Here is a 23,414-nt window from a genome sequence, read left to right as displayed (position 1 = left end):
CATGCGCCACCGAAAACACAAACTCTTAGAAGACTCACTCTTCTTGTACTTAAGTCGGCATTGTCCCCTTTGTATTCATTCCCGATGCAATTTCTTTGTTTCACGGTCCATGTGAATGTCCAAGTGATACAGCAAACCTGCAATTGTGTATCGGAATCTAATACTGGTCTCCCAGGAGCCGCTCAAACCACCAACTCTTAGAAGATTCATTCTGCTTGAATTTGAGGTGGCATTGTCCCTTTTGTATTCAATCCCGATGCAATTTCTGTGTTTCATGGTCAATGCGAAGGTCCAAGCGATACAACAAACCCTCACTGGAGAATCGGAATCTAATAGTGGTCTCCCAAGAGCCGCTAAAAGAACAAACCTTAAGAAGATTCACTCTTCTTGGACTTATGTCGGCATTGTCTCTTTTATATTACATCCCGATGCAATATCTGTGTATTATGGTCAATGTGAAGGTCCAAGGGACACAGCAAACCTGCACTGGTGTATGGGAATCTAATACGGGTCTCCCAGGAGCCGCACAAACCACCAACTCTAAGAAGATTCATTCTGGTTAAATTTGAGGCGGCATTGTCAGTTTTGTATTCAATCCCGATGCAATTTCAGTGTTTCATGGCCAATGTGAAGGTCCACGGGATACAGCAAACCTGCACTGGAGGTTCGGAATCTAATTCTGGTCTCCCAGGAGCCGCTCAAACCGCAAACTCTTAGAACATTCACTCTTCTTGTACTTAACATGGCATTGTGCATTTTGTATTCAATCCTGATGCGATTTCTGTGTTACATGGTCAGTGTGAAGGACCAACGGATACATTAAACCTGCACTGGTTCATCGGAATCTAATACTGGGCCCCAGGAGCCGCTCAAAGCACAAACTCTTAGAAGATTCGTCTTCTTGTACATAGGTCGGCATTGTTCCTTTTGTATTCTACCCGATGCAATTTCTGTGTTTCATGGTCAATGTGAAGGTCAAAGGGATACAGTAAACCTGCACTGGTGCTTCGGAATCTCATACTGGTCTCCCAGGAGCCGCTCAAAACACAAACTTATAGAGAGATTCACTCTTCCTGTACTTAAGTTGGCATTGTGCCTTTTGTATTCAATCCCGATGCAATTTTTGTGTTTCATGGTCAATGTGAAAGTCCAAGGGATACAGGAAACCCATACGAGTGTATTGTAATGTAATACTGGTCTCCCAGCAGCCGCTCAAACCACAAGCTCTTAGAAGATTCACTCTACTTGTACTTATGTCGGAATTGTCCCTTTAGTATTCAATCCCGATGTAATTTCTGTGTTTCATGGTCAATGTGTAGTTGAAAGGAATACAGTAAACATGTACTGGTGCATCGGAATCTAATACTGGTCTCCCAGGACCCGCTCAAACCACAAACTCATAGAAGATACACTCTTCTTGTACGTAAGTCGGCATTGTCCATTTTCTATTCAATCCCGATGTAATTTCTGTGTTTTATGGTCAATGTGAAGGTCCAAGGGATACAGTAAACCTGCACTTGTGCATCGGAATCTAATACTGGCCTCCCAGGAGCCGCTCAAAGCACAAACTCTTACAAGATTCACACTTCTTGTACTTACGTTTGCATTGTCTCTTTTATAATCAATCCCGATGCTATTTTTGTGTTTCATGGACAATGTGAAGGTCCAAGGGATACAGTAAACCTGCACTGGTGCATCGGAATCTAATACTGGTATCCCAATAGAGGATCAAACCACAAACTCTTTGAAGATTCACACTTCTTGTAGTTCAGTCGGCATCGTGCCTTTTGCATTCAATCCCGATGCGATTTCTGTGTCTCGTGGTCAATGTGAAGGTACAAGGGATACAGTAAACCTTCACTGGTGCATCGGAATGTAATGATTGTCTTCCAGGAGCCGATCAAAGCACAAACTCATAGAATATTCATTCTTCTTGTGCTTTAGTCGCCATTGTCCCTTTTCTACTCAATCCCGATGCAATTTCTGTGTTTCATCTTCAATGTGGATATCCAAGGGGATGAGTAATCCAGCAGTGGTGCATCGGAATCTAATACTGGTCACCCAGGAGCAGCCCAAACCACAAACTCTTAGAAGATTCACTCCTTTTGAACTTATGACGGCATATTGCCTTTTGTATTCAATCCCGACGCGATTTCTGTATTTCATGGTCAATGTGAAGGTCCAAAAGTTACACAAAACCTGCACTGGTGCATCGGAATCTAATACAGGTCTCCCAGGAGCCGCTCAAAGCACAAAACCTAACAAGATTCACTCTACTTGTACTTAAGTCGGCATTGTCCTCTTTATACTCAATCCCGATGCAATTTCTGTGCTTCATGGTGAATGTGAAGGGCCAAGGGATACAGTAAACTTGCACTGGTGCATCGGAATCTAATACTGGTTTCCCAGGCGCCGCACAAAACACAAACTCTTGGAAGTCTCACTCTTCTTGTACTTAAGTCGGCATTGTCCCCTTTGTATTCATTCCCGATGCAATTTCTTTGTTTCATCGTCCATGTGAATGTCCAAGGGATACAGTAAACCTGCAATTTTGTATCGGAATCTAATACTGGTCTCCCAGCAGCCGCTCAAACCACAAGCTTTTAGAAGATTCACTCTTCTTGTACTTAAAACGCCATTGTCCATTTTGTATTCAATCCCGATGCGATTTCTGTGTTTCATGGCCAATGTGAAAGTCGACGGGATACAGGAAACCCATACGGGTGTATTGTAATGTAATGCTGGTCTCCCAGCAGCCGCTCAAACCACAAACTCTTAGAAGATTCACTCTACTTGTACTTATGTCGGAATTGTCCCTTTTGTATTCAATCCCGATGTAATTTCTGTGTTTCATGGTCAATGTGTAGGTGAAAGGAATACAGTAAACATGCACTGGTGAATCGGAATCTAATACTGGGCTCTCAGGAGCCGCTAAAACCACAAACTCATAGAAGATACACTCTTCTTGTACGTAAGTCGGCATTGTCCGTTTTCTATTCAATCCCGATGTAATTTCTGTGTTTCATGGTCAATGTGAAGGTCCAAGGGATACAACAAACCTGCACTTGTGCATCGGAATCTAACACTGGCCTCCCAGGAGCCGCTCAAAGCACAAACTCTTACAAGATTCACACTTCTTGTACTTACGTCGGCATTGTCTCTTTTATAATCAATCCCGATGCAATTTCTGTGTTTCATAGTCAATGTGAAGGTCCAAGGGATACAGTAAACCTGCACTGGTGCATCGGAATCTAATACTGGTCTATCAGGAGCCGCCCAAAACACAAACTCTTAGAATATTCACTCTTCTTGAATTTAAGTTGGCATTGTCCCATTTGTATTCAATCCCGATGCAATTATTGTGTTACATGGTCAATGTGAAGGTCCAAGGGATACAGTAAACCTTCTCTGGTGCATCGGAATCTAATACTGGTCTCACAGGAGCCGCTCAAACCACTAACTCTGAGAAGATTCACTCTTCCTGTACTTAAGTCAGCATTGTCCCTTTACTATTCAATTCCGATGAAATTTCTGTGTGTCATGGTCGACATGAAGTCCCAAGGCATACAATAAAAATGCACTGGTCCATCGGAATCTAATACTGGTCTCCCAGGAGCCGCTCAAACCACAAACTCTTAGAAGACACACTCTTTGAGTACTTAATTCGGCAATGTCTCTTTTATATTCAATCCCGATGCAATTTCTGTGTTTCATGGTCAATGTGATAGTCCAAGGGCTACAGTAAACCCATACAGGTGTACTGGAATGTAATACTGGTGTTCCAGGAGCCGCTCAAACCACAAACTCTTAGAAGATTCACTCTTCTTGTACTTAAGTCGGAATTGTCCCTTTTGTATTCAATCCCGATATAATTTCTGTGTTTCATGGTCAATGTGTTGGGGAAAGGAATACAGTAAACATGCACTGGTGCATCGGAATCTAATACTGGTCTCCGAGGAGCCGCTCAAACCACTAACTCTCAGAAGATTCACTCTTATTGTACTTAAGTCAGCATTGTCCCTTTACTATTCAATTCCGATGAAATTTCTGTGTGTCATGGTCAACGTGAAGTCCCAAGGCATACAGTAAACGTGCACTGGTCCATCGGAATCTAATACTGGTCCGCCAGGAGCCGCTCAAACCACAAACTCTTAGAAGATTCACTCTTCTTGTACTTAATTCAGCATTGTCCATTTTGTAATCAATCCTGATGCGATTTCTGTGTTTCATGGTCAATGTGAAGGTCCAAGGGATACAACAAACCTGCACTTGTGCATCGGAATCTAACACTGGCCTCCCAGGAGCCGCTCAAAGCACAAACTCTTACAAGATTCACACTTCTTGTACTTACGTCGGCATTGTCTCTTTTATAATCAATCCCAATGCAATTTCTGTGTTTCATAGTCAATGTGAAGGTCCAAGGGATACAGTAAACCTGCACTGGTGCATCAAAATCTAGTACTAGTCTCCCAGGAGCCGCTCAAAGCACCAACTCATAGAAGATTCACTCTTCTTGTACTGAAGTCGGGATTGTGCCTTTTGTATTGAATACCGATGCGCTTTCTCTGTCTCATGGCCAATGTGAAGGTAAAAGGATACTATAAACTAGCACTGGTGCACGGAATCTAATACTGGTCTCCCCGGAGCCGATCAAACCACAAGCTCCTAGAAGATTCACTCTTCTTGTACTTAAGTCGGCATTGTGCGTTTTGTATTCATCCCGATGAAATTTCTGCGTTTCATGGTCAATATGAAGGTCCAAAATATACAGTGAATGTCCACTGGTTCATCGGCATTTAATACTGGTCACCAAGGAGCAGCTCAAACCATAAACTCTTAGAAGATTCACTCATTTTGTACTTAAGTTGGCATTGTGCCTTTTGTATTCAATCCCAATGTGATTTCTGTGTTTCATGGTCAATGTGAATGTCCGTCGGATACAGAGAACCTCCACTGGTGCATCGGAATCTAATACTGGTCTCCCAGGAGCCGCTCAAAGCACAAACCCCAAGAAGATTTATCCCTCTTGTACTTAAGCCGGCGATGTCCCTTTTATATTCAATCCCGATGCGATTTCTGTGTTTCATGGTCAATGTGAAGGTACAAGGGATACAATAAACCTTCACTGGTGCATCGGAATCTAATACTGGTCTCCCAGGAGCCGCTGAAACCACGAACTCTTAGAAGTTTCATTCTTCTTGATTTTCAGTCGGCATTGTCCCTTTTGTATTCAATCACGATGCAATTTTTGTGATTCATGGTCAATGTGAAGGACGAAGGGATACAACAAATCTGCACTGGTGCATCGGAATATAATACTGAAATCCCAGGAGCCGCACAAACCACAAACTCTTATAAGATTCACACTTCTTGTACTTAAGTCGGCATTGTGCCTATTGTATTCAATCCCCATGCGATTTCAGAGTTTCATGATCAATGTGAAGGTACAAGGGATACAGTAAATCTTCACTGGTGCATCGGAATCTAATACTGGTCTCCCAGGAGCCGCTCAAAGCACAAAGCCTTAGAGGATTCACTCTTCTTGTACTGAAGGCGGCATTGTCCCTTTTGGATTCAATCCCGATGCAATTTCTGTGTTTCATGGTCAATGTGAAGGTCCAAGGGATACAGTAAACCCGCACTGATGTATCGGAATGTAATACTGGTCTCCCATGAGCAACTTAAACCACAAACTCTTAGAAGATTCACTCTTCTTGTACTTAAGTCGGCATTGTCCCTTTTGAATTCAATCGTGATGCAATTTCTGTTTCATGGTCAAAGTGAAGTACCAAGGGATACAGTAAACCTGCACTGGTGCATTGGAATCTAGTACTGGTCCCCAGGAGCCGCTCAAAGCACCAACTCTCAGAAGATTCACTCTTCATGTACTCAAGTCGGCTTTGTGCCTTTTGTTTATCAATCCCGATGCGATTTCTCTGTCTTATGGTCAATGTGAACGTCCAAGGGATGCAGTAAACCTGCACTGGTGCATCGGAATCTAATACTGGTCTCGCAGGAGCCACTCAAATCACAAATTCTTACAAGATTCACTCTTCTCGTACTTAACTCGGCATTGTTCTTTTGTCTTCAATCCCGATGCAATTTCTGTGTTTCATTGTCAATGTGAAGGTCCCAGGGATACAGTAAACGTGCACGGGTGCATCGGTATCTAATACTGGTCTTCCAGGAGCCGCTCAATGCACAAACTCTTAGATGATTCACTCTTCTTGTACTTAAGTAGGCATTGTGCCTTTTGTATTCAATCCCGATGCGATTTCTGTGTGTCATGGTCAGTGTGAAATTCCAAAGGATACAGAGAACCTCCACTGGTGCATCGGAATCTAATACTGGTCTCCCAGGAGCCGCTAAAAACCACAAACTCTTAGAAGATTCACTTTTCTTGTACTTAAGTCGGCATTGTCCCTTTTGTATTCAATCCCGATCTAATTTCTGTGTGTCATCGACAATGTGAAGGTCCATGGCATACAGTAATGAAGCACTGGTGCATCGGAATGTTATACTGGTCTCCCATGAGCCGCTCACATCGCAAATTCTTAGGAGATTTACTCTTCTTGTACTTAAGACCGCATTGTCCCTTTTGTATTGAATTACGATGCAATTTCTGTGATTCATGGTAAATGTGAAGATCCAAGGGATACGGTAAACCTGCACTGGTGCCTCGGAATCTAATACTGGTCTCCCAGGAGCCGCTCAAACCACAAACTCTTAAAAGATTCACTCTTCCTGAACTTAAGTCGGCATTGTGCGTTTTGTAATCATCCCGATGAGATTTCTATGTTTCTTGGTCAATGTGAAGGTCCAAGATATACAGTGAACGTGCACTGGTGCATCGGAATCTAATACATGTCACCCAGGAGCAGTTCAAACCACAAACTCTTAGAAGATTCACTCATTTTGTACTTATGTCGTCATTGTGCCTTTTGCATTCAATCCCGATGCAATTTCTGTGTTTCATGGTAATGTGAAGTTCCAAGGGATACAGAAAACCTGCACTCGTGCATCGCAATCTAATACTGGTCTCCCAGGAGCCGCTCAAAACACAAAACCTATCATGTCTCCCTCTTCTTGTACTTAACTCGGCATTGTCCCTTTAACATTCAATCCTGATGCAATTTCTGTGTGTCATGGTCAATGTGAAGGTCCAAGGGATACAGTGAATCTGCACCTGTCCTTCGGAATCTGATACTGGTCTCCCAGAAGCAGCTCAAAACACAAACTCATAGAAGATTCAGTCTTCTTGTTCATATGTCGGCATTGTCCAATTTGCATTCGATCCCGATGGAATCTCTGTGTTTCATGGTCCAAGTGAAGTATCAAGGGATAGAGTAAACCTGCACCGGTGCATTGGAATCTGATACTGGTCTCCCAGGAGCCGCTCAGAGCACCAACTCTTAGAAGGTTCACTCTTCTTGTACTGATGTCGGCATTGTGCCTTTTGTATTCAATCCCGATGCGATTTCTCAGTCTCATTGTCATTGTGAAGGTCCAAGGGATACAGTAAACCTGCACTGGTGCATCGGAATGTAACACTGGTCTCCCAGGTCCGCTCAAATCACAAATTCTTAGAAGATTCACTCTTCTCGTACTTAAGTCGGCATTGTCCCTTTTGTATTCAATCCCGATCTAATTTCTGTATGTCATGCACAATGTCAAGGTCCATGGGAAACAGAAAATCTGCACTGGTGCATCGGAATCTAATACTGGTCTCCCAGGAGCCGCTCCAAACACAAAATCTTAGAAGATTTACTCTTCTTGTACTTAAGTCGGCATTGTCTCTTTTGTATTCAATCCCGATGCAATTTCTGCGTTTCATGGTCAATGTGAAGGTCCAAGGAATACAGTCAACGTGCACTGGTGCATCGGAATCTAATACTGGTCTCACAGGAGCAGCTCAAAACACAAACTCTTAGAAGAGTCAGTCTTCTTGTACTTAAGTCGGCATTGTGCGTTTTGTATTCATCTCGATGAGATTTCTCTGTCTCATGGTCAATGTGAAGATGCAAGGGATTCAGTAAACGTGCACTGGTGCATCGGAATCTAATACTGGTCTAACAGGAGCCGAAAAAACTACAAAAACTTAGAAGATTCACTCTTCTTGTACTTAAGTCGGCATTGTTCCTTTTGTATTCAATCCCGATCTAATTTCTGTGTTTCATGGTCAATGTGAAGGTACAAGGGATTCAGTAAACGTGCACTGGTGCATCGGAATCTAATACTAGTCTCCCAGAAGTCGCTCAAAGCACAAACTCTTAGAAGGGTCACTCTTCTTGTACTTAAGTCGGCATTGTCCCTTTTGCATTCACCCCGATGCAATTTCTGTGTTTCATAGTCAATGTGAAGGTCCATGGAATACAATAAACCTGCTCTGGTGCATCGGAATCTAATACTGGTCTCCCAGGTGCCGCTCAAAACACAAATTCGTAGAGGATTCAATCTTCTTGTACTTAAGTTGGCATTATGCATTTAGTATTCAATCCCGATTCAATTGCTGTGTGTCATGGTCAATGTGAATGTCCAAGGGATACAGTATACCTGCACTGGCGCATCGGAATCTAATGCAGGTCTCCCAGGAGCCGCTCAAAGCACAAACTCTTAGAATATTCACTCTTGTTGAATTTATGTCGACATTGTCCCTTTTGTATTCAATCACGATTCAACTTTTGTGATTCATTTTCAATGTGAAGGTCCAAGGGATTCAATAAACCTGCACTGGTGCATCGGAATCTAGTACTGGTATCCTAGGAGCCGTTCAAATCACAAACTTCTTAGAAGATTCACACTTCTTGTACTTAAGTCGGCAATGTGCCTTTTGTATTCAATCCCGATGCGATGTCTGTGTTTCATGGTCAATGTGAAGGTACAAGGGATACAGTAAACCTTCACTGGTGCATCGGAATCTAATACTGGTCTCCCAGGAGCCGCTCATAGCACAACCTCTTAGAGGATTCACACTTCTTGTACTTAAGTCGGCATTGTCCCTTTTGTATTCAATCCCGATGCAATTTTTGTGTTTCATGGTCAATGTGAAGGTCCAAGGGATACAGTAAACCCGCACTGGTGTATCGGAATGTAATACTGGTCTCCCAGGAGCCGCTTAAACCACAAACACTCAGAAGTTTCACTCTTCTTGTTCTTAAGTTGGCATTGTCCATTTTGTATTCAATCCCGATGTAATTTCTGTGTTTCATGGTCAAGGTGTAGGTCCGAGGGATACAGTAAACCTGCACTGGTGCACCGGAATCTAATACTGGTCTCCCAGGAGCCGCTCAAACCACAAACTCTTTGAAGATTCACTCTTCTTGTACTTAAGTCAGCATTGTGCCTTATGCATTCATCCCGATGAGATTTCTGAGTTTCATGGTCAATGTGATGACCCAAGGGATACAGTGAACATACACATGTACATCGGAATCTATTACTGGTCACCCAGGAGCAACTCAAACCACAAACTCTTTGAAGATTCACTTTTTTTGTACTTATGTTGGCATTGTGCCTTTTGTATTAAATCCCGATGCGATTTCTGTGTTTCATGGTCAATGTGAAGGTCCAAGAGATACAGAAAACCTGCACTGGAGCATCGCAATCTAATAGTGGTCTTTAAGGAGGCGTTCAAAGCACAAACCCTAACATGATTTATTTTCTTGTACTTATGTCGGCAATCTCAATTTAATATACAATCGCGATGCAATTTCTGTGTTTCGTGGTCCATGGGAAGTGCCAAGGGATACAAGAAACCTGCACTGGTGCATCGGAATCTAATAATGGTCTCCCAGGAGCCGCTTAAATCACAAACTCTTAGAAGATTCACTTTTCTTGCGCTTAAGTGCGCATTGGGCCTTTTGTATTCAATCCCGATGCGATATCTCTGTCTCATGGTCAATGTGAAAATGCAAGGAATACAGTAAACCTCCACTGGTTCATCGGAATCTAATACTGGTCTAACAGGAGCCGAAAAAACCACAAAACCTTAGAAGATTCACTCTTCTTGTACATATGTCAGCATTGTCCCTTTTGTATTCAATCCCGATCTAATTTCTGTGTTTCATGGTCAATGTGAAGGTCCAAGGGATACAGTAAATCTGCACTGGCCTATGGGAATCGAATACTGGTCCCCCAGGAGCCGCTCAAAGCACAAACTCTTAGAAGAATCAATCTTCTTCTACTCAATTCGGCATTGCGCATTTGTATTTAATCCCGATGCAATTTCTCTAATACATGGTGAATGTGAATGTCCAAGTGATACAGTAAACCTGCACTGGTGCACGGAATCTAATACAGGTCTCCCAGTAGCCGCTCAAACCACAAACTCTTAGAAGATTCACATTTCTTGCACTTATGTCGGCATTGTCCCTTTTGTATTTAATCCCGATACAATTGCTGTGTTTCATGGTCAATGTGAACGTCCAAGGGATACAGTGAACATGCACTGGTGCCTCGGAATGTAATACTGGTCACCCAGGAGCAGCTCAAACCACAAACTCTTACACCATTCACTGTTTTTGTACTTATGCCGGCATTGTCCCTTTTGTATTTAATCCCGATGCAATTTCTGTGTTTCATGGTCAATGTGAAGGTCCAAGTGATAGAGTATACCTGCACTGGTGCATGGGGATCTAATACGGGTCTCCCAGGAGCCACTCATTGTAGACAATCATAGAAGATTACCTATTCTCGATCTTAAGTCGGCATTTTCACTTTTGTATTCAATCCAGATGTAATATCTGTGTTTCATCGACAATGTGAAGGTCCAAGTGATACAGTAAACCTGCACTGGTGCATCGGATTCTAATACTTGTCTCCCTGGAGCCGCTAAAAGCAACAAACTCTTAAAAGCTTCTCTCTTCTTCTACTTAAGTCGGCATTGTGACTTTTGTTTTCAACCCCGATGCTATTTCTCTGTTTCATGGTCAATGTGAAGGTCCAAGTGATACAGTATACCTGCACTGGTGCATGGGGATCTAATACGGGTCTCCCAGGAGCCACTCATAGTAGACAATCATAGAAGATTCACTATTCTCGATCTTAAGTCGGCATTTTCACTTTTGTATTCAATCCAGATGTAATATCTGTGTTTCATCGACAATGTGAAGGCTCATGGGATACAGTAAAGCTGCACTGGTGCATCGGAATCTAATACTGGTCTCCCAGGAGCCGCTCAAATGACAAACTCTAAGTAGAATCACTCTTCTTGTTCTTAAGTCGGCATTGTGCCTTTTGTATTCAATCCAGATGCTATTTCTGTGTTTCATGGTCAATGTGAAGGTCCAAGTGATACAGTAAACCTGCACTGGTGCATCGGAATCTAATATTGGTCTCCCTGGAGCCGCTCAAAACATAAACTCTTAGAAGAATCATTCTTCTTGTACTTAAGTTGGCATAGTCCCTTTTCTATTCAATCCCGATGCAATTTCTGTGTTTCTTGGTCAAATTTAGGTCTAACGGCTACAGTAAACCTGCACTGGTGCATCGGAATCTACTACTGGTCTCCCAGTAGTCACTCAAACCACATACTTTTAGAAGATTCACTCTTCTTGTACTTGAAACGGCATTGTCCCTTTTGTATTCAATCCCGAATCGATTTCTGTGTATCATGGTCAACGTGAAGGTACAAGGGATACAGTAAACCTGCACTGGTGTATCGGAATCTAATACTGGTCTCCCAGGAGCCGCTCAAACCACAAACTGTATGAAGACTCACTGGTCTTAAGTCGGCATTGTCCCTTTTGTATTCAATCCCGTAGCAATTTCTGTGTTTCATGGTCAATGTGAAGGTCCAAGGGATACAGTAAACCGGCACTGGTCCGTCGTAATCTATTACTGTTCTCCCAGGAGCCCCTCATAGCACCAACTCTCAGAAGATTCATTCTTCTTGTACTTAAGTCGGCATTGTACATTTTGTATTCTATCGCTTTTCGATTTCTGTGTTTCATGGTCAATGTGAAGGTCCAAGGGATACAGTAAAAATACACTGGTGCATATGAATCTAATACTGGTCTCCCAGGAGCCGCTCAAACCACAAACTCTATGAAGACTCACTGGTCTTAAGTCGGCATTGTCCATTTTGTATTCAATCCCGATGCAATTTCTGTGTTTCATGGACAATGTGACGTTCCATGGGATACAGTAAAGCTGCACTGGTGCATCGGAATCAAATACTGGTCTCCCAGGAGCCGTTCAAACCATAAACTCTTTGAAGATTCACTCTTCGTGTACTTTAGTCGGCATTGTGGCTTTTGTATTCAATTACGATGCGGTTTCTCTGTTTCATTGTCAATTTGAATGTCCAAGGGATACAGTAAAAGTGCACTGGTGCAACGGAATCTTATACTGGTCTCCCTGGAGCCGCTTAAAACACAAACTGTTAAAAGATTCACTCTTCTTGTACTTAAGTCGGCATTGTTCGTTTTGTATTCAATCCCGATGTGATACCTGTGTTTCATGGTAAATGTGAAGGTCCAACGGATACAGTAAACCTGCACTGGTGCATCGATATCTTATACTGGTCTTCCAGGAGCCGCTCTAAGCACAAAATCTTAGAAGTTTCACTCTTCTTGTACTTAAGTCGGCAATGTGCCGTTTTAATTCAAACCCGATGCGATATCTGTGATTCATGAACAATGTGAAGGCCAAGGGACGCAGTAAACCTGCACTGATGCATCGGAATCGAATACTGGTCTCCCAGGAGCCCATCAAAGCACAAACTCATAGAAGAATCTCTGATCTTGTACTTAAGCCTGCATTGTCCAAATTGCATTCAGTCCAATGCGATTTCTGTTTTTCATGGTCAATGTGAAGGTCCATGGGATACACGAAAACTGCACTGGTGCATCGGAAATTAATACTGGTCTCCCAGGAGCCGCTCAAACCAGAATCTCTTAGAAAAATCACTCTATCTGTACTTAAGTGGCATTGTGCCTTTTGTATTCAATCCCGATGCAATTGCTGTGTCTCATGGTCAATGTGAAGGTCCAAGTGATACAGTAAACCTGCACTGGTGCATCAGATTCCAATACTGGTCTCCCAGGAGCCGCTCAAAACACAAACTCTTAAAAGGTTCCCTCTACTTCTACTTAAGTCGGCATTGTGCCTTTTGTATGCAATCCCGATGCAATTTCTCTGTTTCATGGTCAATGTGAAGGTCCAAGTGATACAGTAAACCTGCACAGGTGCATGGGATTCTAATACTGGTCTCCCAGGAGCCACTCAAAGAAAAAATCATAGTAGACTCGTTCTTCTCGTACTTAAGTTTTAATTGTCCCTTTTGTATTTAATCCCGATGTACTTTCTGTGTTTCATGGGCAATGTTAAGGTCCAAGGGATACAGTAAACCTGCACTGGTGCATCGGAATCTAATAGTGGTATCTCAGGAGCCGCTCAAAACATAAACTCTTAGAAGAATCACTCTTCTGGTACTTAAGTCGGCATTCTCCGTTTTCGATTCAATCCCGATGCAATTTCTGTGTTTCTTGGACAATTTTAGGTCCAATGGCCGCAGTAAACCTGCACTGGTGCATCGGAATCTACTACTGGTCTCCCAGTAGCCGCTCAAGCCACAAACTCTTAGTAGATTCACTCTTCTTGTACTTAAAACGGCATTGTCCATTTTGTATTCAATCCCGATGCTATTTCTGTGTTTCATGGTCAATGCGATGGTCCAAGTTAAACAGTAAACCTGCACTGGTGCATCGGAATCTAATACTGGTCTCCCAGGAGCCGCTCAACCACAAACTCTTTGAAGTTTCACTGGTCCTGTACCTAAGTAGGCATTGTCCCTTTTGTATTCAATCCCGTTGCAATTTCTGTGTTTCAAGGTCAATGTGAAAGTCCAAGGGATACAGTAAACCTGCACTGGTGCATCGGAATCTTATACCGCTCTCCCAGGACGCGCTCAAAACAGAAAATCATAGAAGATTCACTCTTCTCTAACTTAAGTTGTAATTGTCCCTTTTGTATTCTATCCCTATGCAATTTCTCTGTTTCATGGTCAATGTGAATGTCCAACAGATACGTTAAACCTGTTCTGGTGCATCGGAATCTAATACTGGCCACCCAGGAGCCGTTCAAACCACAAACTGTTAGAAGATTCACTCCTCCTGTACTTAAGTCGGCATTGTCCCTTTTGTATTCACTCCCGCTATAATTTCTGTGTTTCATGGTCAATGTGAAGGTCCAAGGGATACAGTAAACCTGTTCTGGTGCATCGGAATCTAATACTGGCTTCCCAGGAGCCGCTCAAAACACAAACTCCTAGAAGATTCACTCATCCTGTAATTAAGTTGGCATTGTGCCTTTTGTATTAAATCCCGTTGTAATTGCTGTGTTTGATGGTCAATGTGAAGGTCCTAGGGATACAGTAAACCGGCACTTGTGCATGGGAATCCAATTCTGTTCACCCAGGAGCCGCACAAAGCAGAAAATCATAGAAGATTCACACTTCTCGTACTTAAGACGGCATTGTCCGTTTTGTATTCAATCCCGATCTAATTTCTGTGTTTCATGGACAATGTGAAGGTCCTTGGGATACTGTACAGCTGCACTGGTGCATTGGAATCTAATTCTGGTCTTCCAGGAGCCGCTCAAATCACAAACTCCTAGAAGATTCACTCTTCTTGTACTTAAGTTGGCATTGTGCCTTTTGTATTCAATCCCGGTGCAATTTCTGTGTATCAAAGTCAATGTGAAATTCCAAGGGATACAGTAATGCTGAACTGGTGCATCGGAATCTTATACTGGTCTCCCAGGAGCCGCTCTCAGCACAACCTCTTAGAAGCTTCACTCTTCTTGTACTTAAGTCGGCATTGTGCACTTTGTATTCAATCCCGATGCGATATCTGTGTTTCATGAACAATATAAATGGCCACGGGACACAGTAAACCTGCACTGGTGCATCGGAATCGAATACTGGTCTCCCAGGAACCCATCAAAACACAAACTCTTAGGAGAATCACTGATCTTGTACTTAAGTATGCATTGTCCATTTTGTATTCAATCCGATGGCATTTCTGTTTTTCATAGTCAATGAGAAGTTCCATGGGATACACGAAACCTGCACTGGTGCATCAGAATCTAATACTGGTCTCCGAGGAGCCGCTCAAACCACAAACTCTTAGAAGAATCACTCTTCCGGTACTTAAGTGGCATTGTGAATTTTGTATTCAATCCCGATGCAATTGTTGTGTCTCATGGTCAATGTGATACAGTAAACCCGCACTGGTTCATCGGATTCTAATACTGGTCTCCCAGGAGCCGCTCAAAACAACAAACTCTTATAAGCTACTCTCTTCTTCTACTTAGGTCGGCATTGTGACTTGTGTTTTCAATCCCGGTGCTATTTCTCTGCTTCATGGTCAATGTGAAGGTCCAAGTGATACAGTATACCTGCACTGGTGCATGGGGATCTAATACTGGTCTCCCAGGAGCCACTGAAAGTAGACAATCATAGAAGATTCACTATTCTCGATCTTAAGTCGGCATTTTCACTTTTGTATTCAATCCAGATGTAATATATGTGTTTCATCGACAATGTGAAAGTTCATTTGATACAGTAAAACTGCACTCGTGCATCGGAATCTATTACTGGTCTCCCAGGAGCCGCTCAAATGACAAACTCTAAGTAGAATCACTCTTCTTGTTCTTAAGTCGGCATTGTCCCTTTTGAATTCAATCCAGATGCTATTTCTGTGTTTCATGGTCAATGTGAAGGTCCAAGGAATACAGCAAACCTGCAATGGTGTATCAGAATCTAATACTGGCCTCCCAGGGGCCGCTTAGGCACAAATTCTTGGAAGATTCACTCTTCTTGTACATAAGCTGTAATTGTCCCTCTTGTATTCAATCCCGATGTAATTTCTGTGTTTCATGGGCAATGTGAAGGTCCAAGTGATACAGTAAACCTGCACTGGTGCATCGGAATCTAATATTGGTCTCCCAGGAGCCCCTCAAACCACAAACTTTTAGAAGATTCACTCTTCTTGTACTTAAGTCGGCATTGTCCCTTTTATATTCAATCCCGATGCAATTTCTGTGTTTCATGGTCAATGTAAAGGTCCAAGGGATACAGTAAACCTGCACTGGTGCATCGGACTCTAATACAGGTCTCACAGGAGCCGTTCAAATCACTAACTCTTAGACTATTACCTCTTCCTGTACTTAAGGCGGCATTGTCCCTTTTTGTATTTAATCCCGATGCAATTTCATTGTTTCGTGGTCAATGTGACGTTCCAAGGGATACATTGAACCTGCACGCCTGCATTGGAATCTAATACTGGTCTCCCAGGAGCCGCTCAAATGACAAACTCTAAGTAGAATCACTCTTCTTGTTCTTAAGTCGGCATTGTGCCTTTTGTATTCAATCCAGATGCTATTTCTGTGTTTCATGGTCAATGTGAAGGTCCAAGTGATACAGTAAACCTGCACTGGTGCATCGGAATCTAATATTGGTCTCCCTGGAGCCGCTCAAAACATAAACTCTTAGAAGAATCATTCTTCTTGTACTTAAGTTGGCATAGTCCCTTTTCTATTCAATCCCGATGCAATTTCTGTGTTTCTTGGTCAAATTTAGGTCTAACGGCTACAGTAAACCTGCACTGGTGCATCGGAATCTACTACTGGTCTCCCAGTAGTCACTCAAACCACATACTTTTAGAAGATTCACTCTTCTTGTACTTGAAACGGCATTGTCCCTTTTGTATTCAATCCCGAATCGATTTCTGTGTATCATGGTCAACGTGAAGGTACAAGGGATACAGTAAACCTGCACTGGTGTATCGGAATCTAATACTGGTCTCCCAGGAGCCGCTCAAACCACAAACTGTATGAAGACTCACTGGTCTTAAGTCGGCATTGTCCCTTTTGTATTCAATCCCGTAGCAATTTCTGTGTTTCATGGTCAATGTGAAGGTCCAAGGGATACAGTAAACCGGCACTGGTCCGTCGTAATCTAATACTGTTCTCCCAGGAGCCCCTCATAGCACCAACTCTCAGAAGATTCATTCTTCTTGTACTTAAGTCGGCATTGTACATTTTGTATTCTATCGCTTTTCGATTTCTGTGTTTCATGGTCAATGTGAAGGTCCAAGGGATACAGTAAAAATACACTGGTGCATATGAATCTAATACTGGTCTCCCAGGAGCCGCTCAAACCACAAACTCTATGAAGACTCACTGGTCTTAAGTCGGCATTGTCCATTTTGTATTCAATCCCGATGCAATTTCTGTGTTTCATGGACAATGTGACGTTCCATGGGATACAGTAAAGCTGCACTGGTGCATCGGAATCAAATACTGGTCTCCCAGGAGCCGTTCAAACCATAAACTCTTTGAAGATTCACTCTTCGTGTACTTTAGTCGGCATTGTGGCTTTTGTATTCAATTACGATGCGGTTTCTCTGTTTCATTGTCAATTTGAATGTCCAAGGGATACAGTAAAAGTGCACTGGTGCAACGGAATCTTATACTGGTCTCCCTGGAGCCGCTTAAAACACAAACTGTTAAAAGATTCACTCTTCTTGTACTTAAGTCGGCATTGTTCGTTTTGTATTCAATCCCGATGTGATACCTGTGTTTCATGGTAAATGTGAAGGTCCAACGGATACAGTAAACCTGCACTGGTGCATCGATATCTTATACTGGTCTTCCAGGAGCCGCTCTAAGCACAAAATCTTAGAAGTTTCACTCTTCTTGTACTTAAGTCGGCAATGTGCCGTTTTAATTCAAACCCGATGCGATATCTGTGATTCATGAACAATGTGAAGGCCAAGGGACGCAGTAAACCTGCACTGATGCATCGGAATCGAATACTGGTCTCCCAGGAGCCCATCAAAGCACAAACTCATAGAAGAATCTCTGATCTTGTACTTAAGCCTGCATTGTCCAAATTGCATTCAGTCCAATGCGATTTCTGGTCAATGTGAAGGTCCATGGGATACACGAAAACTGCACTGGTGCATCGGAAATTAATACTGGTCTCCCAGGAGCCGCTCAAACCAGAATCTCTTAGAAAAATCACTCTATCTGTACTTAAGTGGCATTGTGCCTTTTGTATTCAATCCCGATGCAATTGCTGTGTCTCATGGTCAATGTGAAGGTCCAAGTGATACAGTAAACCTGCACTGGTGCATCAGATTCCAATACTGGTCTCCCAGGAGCCGCTCAAAACACAAACTCTTAAAAGGTTCCCTCTACTTCTACTTAAGTCGGCATTGTGCCTTTTGTATGCAATCCCGATGCAATTTCTCTGTTTCATGGTCAATGTGAAGGTCCAAGTGATACAGTAAACCTGCACAGGTGCATGGGATTCTAATACTGGTCTCCCAGGAGCCACTCAAAGAAAAAATCATAGTAGACTCGTTCTTCTCGTACTTAAGTTTTAATTGTCCCTTTTGTATTTAATCCCGATGTACTTTCTGTGTTTCATGGGCAATGTTAAGGTCCAAGGGATACAGTAAACCTGCACTGGTGCATCGGAATCTAATAGTGGTATCTCAGGAGCCGCTCAAAACATAAACTCTTAGAGGAATCACTCTTCTGGTACTTAAGTCGGCATTCTCCGTTTTCGATTCAATCCCGATGCAATTTCTGTGTTTCTTGGACAATTTTAGGTCCAATGGCCACAGTAAACCTGCACTGGTGCATCGGAATCTACTACTGGTCTCCCAGTAGCCGCTCAAGCCACAAACTCTTAGTAGATTCACTCTTCTTGTACTTAAAACGGCATTGTCCATTTTGTATTCAATCCCGATGCTATTTCTGTGTTTCATGGTCAATGCGATGGTCCAAGTTAAACAGTAAACCTGCACTGGTGCATCGGAATCTAATACTGGTCTCCCAGGAGCCGCTCAACCACAAACTCTTTGAAGTTTCACTGGTCCTGTACCTAAGTAGGCATTGTCCCTTTTGTATTCAATCCCGTTGCAATTTCTGTGTTTCAAGGTCAATGTGAAAGTCCAAGGGATACAGTAAACCTGCACTGGTGCATCGGAATCTTATACCGCTCTCCCAGGACGCGCTCAAAACAGAAAATCATAGAAGATTCACTCTTCTCTAACTTAAGTTGTAATTGTCCCTTTTGTATTCTATCCCTATGCAATTTCTCTGTTTCATGGTCAATGTGAATGTCCAACAGATACGTTAAACCTGTTCTGGTGCATCGGAATCTAATACTGGCCACCCAGGAGCCGCTCAAACCACAAACTGTTAGAAGATTCACTCCTCCTGTACTTAAGTCGGCATTGTCCCTTTTGTATTCACTCCCGCTATAATTTCTGTGTTTCATGGTCAATGTGAAGGTCCAAGGGATACAGTAAACCTGTTCTGGTGCATCGGAATCTAATACTGGCCTCCCAGGACCCGCTCAAAACACAAACTCCTAGAAGATTCACTCATCCTGTAATTAAGTTGGCATTGTGCCTTTTGTATTCAATCCCGTTGTAATTGCTGTGTTTGATGGTCAATGTGAAGGTCCTAGGGATACAGTAAACCGGCACTTGTGCATGGGAATCCAATTCTGTTCACCCAGGAGCCGCACAAAGCAGAAAATCATAGAAGATTCACACTTCTCGTACTTAAGACGGCATTGTCCGTTTTGTATTCAATCCCGATCTAATTTCTGTGTTTCATGGACAATGTGAAGGTCCTTGGGATACTGTACAGCTGCACTGGTGCATTGGAATCTAATTCTGGTCTTCCAGGAGCCGCTCAAATCACAAACTCCTAGAAGATTCACTCTTCTTGTACTTAAGTTGGCATTGTGCCTTTTGTATTCAATCCCGGTGCAATTTCTGTGTATCAAAGTCAATGTGAAATTCCAAGGGATACAGTAATGCTGAACTGGTGCATCGGAATCTTATACTGGTCTCCCAGGAGCCGCTCTCAGCACAACCTCTTAGAAGCTTCACTCTTCTTGTACTTAAGTCGGCATTGTGCACTTTGTATTCAATCCCGATGCGATATCTGTGTTTCATGAACAATATAAAGGGCCACGGGACACAGTAAACCTGCACTGGTGCATCGGAATCGAATACTGGTCTCCCAGGAACCCATCAAAACACAAACTTTTAGGAGAATCACTGATCTTGTACTTAAGTATGCATTGTCCATTTTGTATTCAATCCGATGGCATTTCTGTTTTTCATAGTCAATGAGAAGGTCCATGGGATACACTAAACCTGCACTGGTGCATCAGAATCTAATACTGGTCTCCGAGGAGCCGCTCAAACCACAAACTCTTAGAAGAATCACTCTTCCGGTACTTAAGTGGCATTGTGAATTTTGTATTCAATCCCGATGCAATTGTTGTGTCTCATGGTCAATGTGAGTGTCCAAGTGATACAGTAAACCCGCACTGGTTCATCGGATTCTAATACTGGTCTCCCAGGAGCCGCTCAAAACAACAAACTCTTATAAGCTACTCTCTTCTTCTACTTAGGTCGGCATTGTGACTTGTGTTTTCAATCCCGGTGCTATTTCTCTGCTTCATGGTCAATGTGAAGGTCCAAGTGATACAGTATACCTGCACTGGTGCATGGGGATCTAATACTGGTCTCCCAGGAGCCACTGAAAGTAGACAATCGTAGAAGATTCACTATTCTCGATCTTAAGTCGGCATTTTCACTTTTGTATTCAATCCAGATGTAATATATGTGTTTCATCGACAATGTGAAAGTTCATTTGATACAGTAAAACTGCACTCGTGCATCGGAATCTATTACTGGTCTCCCAGGAGCCGCTCAAATGACAAACTCTAAGTAGAATCACTCTTCTTGTTCTTAAGTCGGCATTGTCCCTTTTGAATTCAATCCAGATGCTATTTCTGTGTTTCATGGTCAATGTGAAGGTCCAAGGAATACAGCAAACCTGCAATGGTGTATCAGAATCTAATACTGGCCTCCCAGGGGCCGCTTAGGCACAAATTCTTGGAAGATTCACTCTTCTTGTACATAAGCTGTAATTGTCCCTCTTGTATTCAATCCCGATGTAATTTCTGTGTTTCATGGGCAATGTGAAGGTCCAAGTGATACAGTAAACCTGCACTGGTGCATCGGAATCTAATATTGGTCTCCCAGGAGCCCCTCAAACCACAAACATTTAGAAGATTCACTCTCCTTGTACTTAAGTCGGCATTGTCCCTTTTATATTCAATCCCGATGCAATTTCTGTGTTTCATGGTCAATGTAAAGGTCCAAGGGATACAGTAAACCTGCACTGGTGCATCGGACTCTAATACAGGTCTCACAGGAGCCGTTCAAATCACTAACTCTTAGACTATTACCTCTTCCTGTACTTAAGGCGGCATTGTCCCTTTTTGTATTTAATCCCGATGCAATTTCATTGTTTCGTGGTCAATGTGACGTTCCAAGGGATACATTGAACCTGCACGGCTGCATTGGAATCTAATACTGGTCTCCCAGGAGCCACTCAAAGCACACACTCTTAGTAGATTCACTTTCTTTGTCCTTAAGTCGGCATTGTGCCTTTTTTATTCAATCGCGGTGCGATTTCTCTGTTTAACGGTCAATGTGAAGGCCCAAGGGATACAGTAAAAGTGCACTGGTGCCTCGGAATGTACTACAGGTCTCCCTGGAGCCGCTCAAACCACAAACTGTAAGAAGATTCACTCTTTTTGTACTAAAGTTGGAATTGTGCCTTTTGTATTCAGTCCTGATGCTATTGCTGTGTTCCATGGTCAACGTGAATGTCCAAGGGATGCACAAAGCCTGCACTGGTTCATCGGAATCTTATACTGGTCTCCCAGGAGCCGCTCAAACCACAAACAGTTAGAAGATTCACTCCTCCTGTACTTAAGTCGGCATTGTCCCTTTTGTATTCAATCCCGATGTAATTTCTGTGTTTCATCGTCAATGTGAATGTCCAAGGGATACAGTACACCTGCACTGGTGCATCGGAGTCTAATACTGGTTTCCCAGGAGCCGCTCAAACCACAAATACTTTGAAGATTCACTCTTCTTGTATTTAAATCGGCATTGTCCCTTTTATATTCAATACCGATGCAATTTCTGTGTTTCATGGTCAATGTGAAGGTCCAAAGGCTACAGTAAACCTGCACTGGTTCATTGGAATGTAATACTGGTCTCCCACGAGCCACTCAAAGCAGCAACTCTTAGAAGATTCACTCTTCTTGTACTTAAGTCGTCATTGTCCCTTTTGTATTCAATCCCGATGCAATTTCTGTATTTCATGGTCAATGTGAAGGTCCAAGGGATACAGTAAACCTGCACTGGAGCATCGGACTCTAATACAGGTCTCACAGGAGCCGCTCAAATCACTAACTCTTAGACTATTACCTCTTCCTGTACTTAAGTCGGCATTGTCCCTTTTTTTTTTTTTAATCCCGTTGCAATATCTGTGTTTCGAGGTCAATGTGACGTTCCAAGGGATACATTAAACCTGCACAGCTGCATTGGAATCTAATACTGGTCTCCCAGGAGCCACTCAAAGCACAAACTCTTAGTAAATTAAATCTTCTTGTCCTTAAGTCGGCAATGTGCCTTTTTTATTCAATCGCGATGCGATTTCTCTGTTTAACGGTCAATGTGAAGGCCCAAGGGATACAGTAAAGGTGCACTGGTGCCTCGGAATGTACTACAGGTCTCCCAGGAGTCGCTTAAACCACAAACTCTTAGAAGGTTCACTCTTCTTGTACTTAAGTTGGCATTGTGCGTTCTGAATTAAATCCCGATGCAATTTCTGTGTTTCAAGGTCAATGTGAAGGTCCAAGGGATACAGCAAACGTGCACTGGTGCATCGGAATCTTATACTGGTCTCCCAGGAGCCGCTCTAAGCACAAATTCTTAGAAGATTCACTCTTCTTGTACTTAAGTCGGCATTGTGAATTTTTTATTCAATCCCAAAGCGGTATCTGGGTTTCATGAACAATGTGAAGATCCAAGGGACACAATAAAACTGCACTTTTGCATCGGTATCGAATACTGATCTCCCAGGAGCCCATCTAAGCACAAACTCTTAGAAGAATCACGGATCTTGTACTTAAGTCTGCATTGTCCCCTTTGTATTCAATCCCGATGCAATTTCTGTGTTTCCTGGTAAATGCGAAGTTCCAAGGGATACAGTAAACCTGCACTGGTGCATATGAATCTAACACTGGTCTCCCTGGAGCCGCTCAAACCACAAACTGTTAGAAGATTCACTCTTTTTGTACTTAAGTTTGAATTGTGCCTTTTGTATTCAATCCTGATGCTATTGCTGTGTTTCATGGTCAATGTGAATGTCCAAGGGATACACTAAGCCTGCACTGGTTCATCGGAATCTTATACTGGTCTCCCAGGAGCCGCTCAAACCACAAACTGTTAGAAGATTCACTCCTCCTGTACTTAAGTCGGCATTGTCCCTTTTGTATTCAATCCCGATGTAATTTC

This window comes from Schistocerca americana, unplaced genomic scaffold (genome assembly GCF_021461395.2).
Source record: "Schistocerca americana isolate TAMUIC-IGC-003095 unplaced genomic scaffold, iqSchAmer2.1 HiC_scaffold_51, whole genome shotgun sequence".
Taxonomy (NCBI): domain Eukaryota; kingdom Metazoa; phylum Arthropoda; class Insecta; order Orthoptera; family Acrididae; genus Schistocerca; species Schistocerca americana.
The sequence above is the reverse complement of the archived record's forward strand: the minus strand, read 5'-3'. Positions refer to the sequence as shown.